We start from the raw sequence: 7,226 nt of genomic DNA, 5'->3' as shown, positions 1-7,226 counted from the left end.
CACTGTCAACAAATAAAAAAAGGTACTGCAACCAGAAAAAAAAAAATAGAAAAAAAAACTTCGAGAAACATAACACCAACTACTGCACCTTCCACTTTCTATACCACCTACTGATGATAATGAAGGCTGTGTTCTACAGAGTAGTAGAAACAGGCACAGGCATGCATCAAAACCCTGATGTTCAAAGGTAACCATGCAAAACTCCTTTTAGCTCTATGGTAATTATGAAAACATTTACATAATTATCAACATGGACTCACTTGAGATATTATAGTTCCCAGTGACTGTCATCAGCACCACCCCAACTGCTGTTACTACCTGTATTAGGCAACCTCTTATTGATGTAAGCTACCTTACAAAGGAATAGAAATTGAAAGTTAACAATTTTCTTGGAAGTGATAAAAGTTTTAGCAAATGATAGCACCTACATCTGATGTTTACCTGGCTTGCAAAGGTCCATCATCCTGAGAGAAGATATCACAGTGTAGAGAGCCAACACATCAATACCAAACCCACTGTTCAAGAAAGTAAAGTACTATATCCAAATGAGTCTGAGTATGGTACCTGGGTTGTCTGTGTCAGGGAAAAAAAAAAGGCAGTTTGTAGGAGTGCATAGATTATAGGTTACTCACGCATTACCCAGAATATAACACATGACATACATCCTCTGTTGTTATATCTAGTTTTGTATCCTGAATCAGGGGAAGGTGTACCATCACGGTTTCATTGCAGAGTGTTCCTGTCAGTTCACTGCTTTCACAGCACCTTGGGGTCTTTATGAATGGGTCTGTATCACTTCTGGACCAACAACCTCCCTGCAGCATTCCAGAGGTACATGGTAGAAATCCTTACGCCCTAATGAAATGAATCTCACCTCTCCTATTTGAATAAAATGGTATGCACGATGATAATGTTGATTGCCTCAGAAAAGTTACATGAGCCCTTTAGCAGTAAAGAATAAAGGTACTACCTCTCTTTCATCCATGACTTTTCTGGAACAGCCAGCTGGATATGCTGCGGGAATGTAGGCACAGATAAATGACTTCTGAAACTCCAACGGAAAACTACAATGAGCTTGGAAGTCACCAACCTGGCAAAGTTCAGTCTGTGCCCAGAAGAAGGAGTGAAGTCCAGAGGAGCGGGAACACGCAGCTTGAAACTGAGCTGGTACCAGAGATCCAGGAGGGAAGAGGAGCAGCGATCAGCAGTAGCCAGAGCATACAGAGGCAACAAAGGATCCAGGAGGGATTATCAAAGCTGTGGTCAGAAGACAGGTCCAGGGTTGGCAACAGGTGAAATGCAGGTAAATCCAGAAACACAGAACATGCAAAACAGAGCAGAACAGAAACGTCCAAAAACTCAGAAGTCCGGGGGCAGTAACGGGTCTTTGCTACATGTCAAGAGGGCACTTTGCAAGATATAATGTATAATATGGCTCAAGGAATTTAACACCAGTAGAATGTAACCCTCACTTGCCTAGTGGGAAGTTGGAGTTTCTCGGATTGAAATTGACTGTATGTGAAAGATTTAGAAACTATTCATACAAGCCTTACTATTTACATGGACATTGACCCATTCATCTAAATTTTGGGGGTGTCAAAACTTAATGCAGTTGGGCAAGGATATGTTGGGACACTCTTGGACTTAAAGGCATAGTGGAGGATTTTCACAATTTTTTTAAAAGACTGGCCCTCTACACTATTAAAAAACAACTGACATGCACACCACTCTACGCACTCTCAAGAGGGAACACGTATTAAATGTGTTTTAGAGCATACACGAGCCCATTACTCATCGAGGAGGTGCAGGGATGCAATAAGACGGTCGCTGGGATGGATCTCATCCCACACATATTTATATATATAAAAAGTTTCACAAATAAGAATACTGGTACATTAAAAGGACCTGCTTGTATGTGTGTGAGCTGCAGTGGAAATGTGACATATTTTCGGAGTAAATAAGGATCTGTGATCATTGTATAACTATTAACGATGCAAATTACAAAATAAACAAAATGATCTTCACTGGAAAGTTACAATATATAGGTAGATAACTTTTACAGTATTAGCATTGATGTGAAATGGATGTTTCCAAATAGCATGCCAAACTTTACCTGTTGAGTAGAACCTTCGGAGCTGAGGAATCATTGGGAAGCCCAGCCTGTCCTTTCAGTGTATGCCATCGCGTGAAAGAATCTCCCACAAACACTCTGGTCTGATTTCTCTCTTCTGAGGCCTTTCTCTTCTTCTACCTTTTTTTGTTATGACCCTTGGTCATTTTCAAAGATTTATGGTAAGAAAGGCGAGCTTAAATGACTGGTTGAAACCATAGCTAGCACCAAATATATACCTGAAAGTGCGAGTGTGCAGAAAAAGATTGCTACCTATGGGGACAAGCGAGTAGGACGGCCTTACGTAAACATATCACCAGAATGATTGACAATTTGGAGGATCACTCCTTTTGGTGATCCACTCAGAAAAAGAAAAACCTTTACTATACCTTTAAGATTCTAAGTCCAAGGTGAATCTTGACATTGGCACTCTTTTGCGATTACCATTAATGATTGAAAAATATATGACTGAGGTAAAGACATTATTTTAGATGAGGCCATTTGCTTTGGAAATACACTCTCTCACATATAGTGAACAGCTATGATAGTATTCGCCACAAGGCTGATGGCTATTTACTCTTCTTACTCCTGTATGGCTGAAATCCCCATCTCCCGGTAGCTTTACTGTTCAGATTAACCAAGGAAAGACATTCCCACTCATCAAGATGGTATGCAGAAAAATCGATGGATGGATATCCGAAGCCTTCCTCATTGCTAGAACAAACAAAAAAAAAAAGAAGTAAAAGGTCTTGCATGAGAGGAAATCACCCATTGGACAAAACTATTGTTAGGATTATTTTTTTTCCTTTATGTATTTTCTTGTTAAACTCTGATATCCTCTACTTGCTAAGTATATTAGATGTAATACAACGTTTTCCTTCCCATGATTTAGCACTATAAAATATAGAGGGTAATTCATACACAGTGATGATACTTCGTAACAGGAAGCTCTGGTAGTGTGCCGTAGATTGTCCTTGGTGTAGTACACTGTGTATTATACAGATGGCTAGAGCCAGTGATGTCTTCTCATTTACAAACAACATAGCTATGATGTAATGATGTGATGATGTGGTAGGGTTTGACCCTGCAGATGAACCCTGTTCAGAAGAAAGTAGATTCAGAGATCAGTTATGCTAAATAAAGCTTGTATCCGTGCTGGAAATCTAGTAATGGAAACATTTGAAAATTAATGAAGATGAGTAGAGCCAGGGCAAGTGGAGCTAGTTGAAAATGGGGATAATTGTGTGTTCATACAGAAGGCAAATGATGCAAATAGCATGAACAGTGTGAGGGATTTGCATTTCATACCTATATAGAGGCACATCCAGGAGTAAAGCTACCCAAAGAACAGGTTTTAGCAAGTGAATGGCAGGTAAACGTGAATAGAACCAAGTAAGACCCACTAAGCAAACTTTGCTGGAGTTTTAAAATCTGAACTTTTCTTAAAGTAGCGCCACATCAATCAATCACAGACTAGATGTTTTTATTACATAGGTTAAGAGCATAGATGAGACTTTTACAATTGAAACAAAAGCCAGAGAAAGGATTGTAACCATGGGTGAAGTAAATAATGCTCTTCAGAGGTATGGGTGGCTTTTAAAAAAGCGGTTGTAACTTAGCCCTCAGAAGGACAGTTAAATCAATCGTCATTAGAATTCCTCTGGGAGGACCCAAGCTAATCCAGTGTGGCCTCTGCCAAACTCAGGTGCTTTCTCACCCCAGCCTCTTGCTTTGATATCCCCCTGTGCTCCCTTATCCCCAGAGCAGGGCCTGGCCTGCTGCCTCTGGTTCTCCCTGCCAGGCCTTTTGTTCTGCACACGGGGAGCTCCTGCTACAGAGGGTCTACTTGCCTTATACTAGTACCTCCGTTGTCTAGGTAAACTGTCCTTCAAGGTGTGATAACAGTTTTGGGTCTTGGTCAGATGGAAGAACCATAAGAAGGATCTGTGTTTCAGATATCTCTGCAACCGTCATGCCAGTAATGGTAATGCTTATGGTCTTACCTTCCCAAAGTCATTGACTTTGACCCCTAATACACATGTGCCATTCTTATGGTATTTGTGGAGCTCAGACTAGCCATCATATTGCCTGATGGAAAATCATGATTTGTCACTCTAACGAATCTCCTTCAAACTGTATCTCATGTTTTGCATTGCACTTGGTGGAATATGGCTTGAAGTCAGTAGCTGCACCAGAAACACTCCTTTCATGAAACTTTCAATGCACTCTTCCTGAAATGATCTCGAGACTACTTTAAGTTTGGACCGTAAATGGTGACTGAAAGTTGCTGCTGCCTCTGGTCTGTCAGTTTAAATGCTCACTTCTTGGTTGTGATGTTGTAATTTCCAATCTCTTGGTACAATACCTATAACACTTATCTCTTATTTAGGAGAAAAAAAATGGGTAAACAAAACATGTTTATGGGGGCTTCTTTCTTAAATGGAACAGTGGAGCTTTAGGTTTTTCAGAGACATCAAACAGCAGCTGCCTATGTAGGGAATTTGTAAGGGGTATTCCTCATGACTGAGGGCCATTGGCACTGTGGTAATGACTGAGTTTTTCAAAAGGACAAAGCTGCATTTTACAAAGACTGTCTGTTCGAGGGCTGCTTAAAGAGAAGTAGCATCACTCTTTTAGACCATCCTGCATTTTCCTTACATCCAAATGAAAAACATTGGAGTTTGGATGGCAATGTCGATTTATAAAGCTGGAAACCAGTTCTATCCCTTCACGAAACAATCTTTAATTCTTGAAGAAAAATTCTCTTTAAACTTCTGGAAACACTAGCATCAAGCCTGTGGAAAATAATGTTCTAGGTACATGAGAGTGGGAGAGCTACACATTACTGAGTCCTTTCTTGACAACTTAGTTTTTGTTTTCGATATGGTCTTTACATTTTAATTAGCAGATAAAAGAAGCCTATTTCAGCTCTCCTTACTACTTAGAAGCTCTTTTTAGAAGCTTCTTAAGATCCAACAGTGAAAAATGCACACTGTTAAACTCGTCTTACATTTCTAAACAGAAGTGTACATAAAACATTTTGACACAACCAAGCATTGGAACCAATCCACCCAGATACAAAGACTTAAATTATTTCCAAACGGCAACTACCCACATTAAAACATGAATATAAAATGTAACAGCTAGAAGGCATATTAATTTTAGTTTTCAACTACAGCCATTTTAAGATTATATGTTTCATTTAGAGTTTATGGTTTGCTGTGGTTCCATAAACTAACAAGACAGGTCATGCTACACTGTTTTTTAAATAGTTTTTAAAAGAGATTACATAGTCTCAGACATTTTTGGCACATTCTATGGAGGGGAAGTCGGTCCCTGGAGGATTATATGGTGCTCTTATTATAAGGTATGCATATAAAGAACCTGAGGGTGAAGAGCAGAGATTTTGTATAAAAGCATTAGCTAGAGGCAGAAGCTAATCCTGAGTATAGCAATTAATATTTCTAATATGCTTCAAGGAATTCAATACCCTTTCCCTAATCAGCAGTGATAAATGTCAAAATTGGAGCATATGTATAAAGATCAGCCAGGAGACATACTTATCATGTGTCAAGGTAGAGAAATGCTAATTTTAGAGGGAAGAAAATGGTTTATTCAGGCTGGCTGTAAATGATAACTTTTTTAGTAACATTCTCATTACCTTAAAAGTTTTTAACTTAAAAAAAAAGTTCTTCCTGGAAATTAGTTTTTAGTTGGAATAGACACCCAAACCAGAAGTATCACCTGATTAAACACACTTGAATGAATAGATATGAGAGTGCCTGAAGGGAAAAGATTCCACAACATTAATCCACCACTTGTGAGAAATGTTGGCAGATGATCAATAACACATTTTTAGAATTTCACATTTGTCATTCAAACTCTCTTTGATGTTGAACAACCAAAAAGAGTGGTGCAATGAGACATGCTGTTGCATCAGATTTTGTGAAATGAAGAAATTGGATCTTGTTGGGTAGTTTATGGCATGGTTCATTTGACAGAAGGCTTAGAGTGCTACATAGCATAACAAAATGGTATAAGGACAGATTTTACTCCAATATTAGGTGATAATTCTTGTCCAACAATCAAGGTCAGCTCAACCCAAGCAACATGGTTAATTATTCTAAAATGAAAGTAGTACAAGCAGCAACATGGGTAATGTCCAGGCACTAAAATGTTACTTATTTTCTTGTTCCTTCTTTTTAAGGAACTTGTGTTTCAACCAAGCACTATTACCATAGTTTATGTGTGCTGAAGGCTGAGAACGTATACCAAAGTTCTGCTAAAATCAACAAGTCAGATAAAGATACAAATTTGTCCTAAGATGAATTAGTGTTACTTAATGAGGTTATAAAATATGAGTTGTTATGACACTATTAAATCTGAAGTATTCCAGGAACAACATGCTTTTTACAAGTTCTGTAACAGGAGTTTTCCACTTTAAATTCCACAGATAACACCATTTCCACCAGAACAATAAAATGCTTATAAACCTTTAAACCAGTGATCTGAAGGAACCACTAAACAAAAACATAAAAACATCCTTATAAAGAAAGACAAAGAATTAATGAGAAGTACAAATAATTGGCTAGCTCAAATGGTAACCCCCCTGACTTCTTCTACAGGTTAATTTAAGTAACAAGCTCAGCATCCTTCTCCCCTGCCCACAGTCAAACAGATATCCCAATTCCCTTTGACCAAAAGCATTGCTATCACAAATCCAAGGTTTCATTTTTCATCTGCCATGGACCTTCCTGCCTCTATCAGTTTGTTCTCAACAAAAGCTAAGATGGTAGTTCACCCTTTGCCTCACTCCCCCCGTCCAACTTTTCCAGAATCAGAATCAGAATCAGAATCAGAATCAAGTTTATTGCCAAGTAGGTTTGCACTTACAAGGAATTTGACTTGGTGTTGTTGGTGCAGACAAAAAAAACCAAAACAAAACAAAATAACAAAATAAGATAGAATATAGATATATATATATATCTTTTTTTGTTGTTTTGTTTTTTTTTTTTTTTTTTTGTCTGCACCAACAACACCAAGTCAAATTCCTTGTAAGTGCAAACCTACTTGGCAATAAACTTGATTCTGATTCTGATTCTGATTCTGATTCTGA

The sequence above is a fragment of the Cyprinodon variegatus genome, unplaced genomic scaffold, assembly GCF_000732505.1.
Source record: "Cyprinodon variegatus isolate N-32 unplaced genomic scaffold, C_variegatus-1.0 Scaffold485, whole genome shotgun sequence".
Classification (NCBI taxonomy): domain Eukaryota; kingdom Metazoa; phylum Chordata; class Actinopteri; order Cyprinodontiformes; family Cyprinodontidae; genus Cyprinodon; species Cyprinodon variegatus.
Note: the sequence above shows the minus strand (reverse complement) of the source record.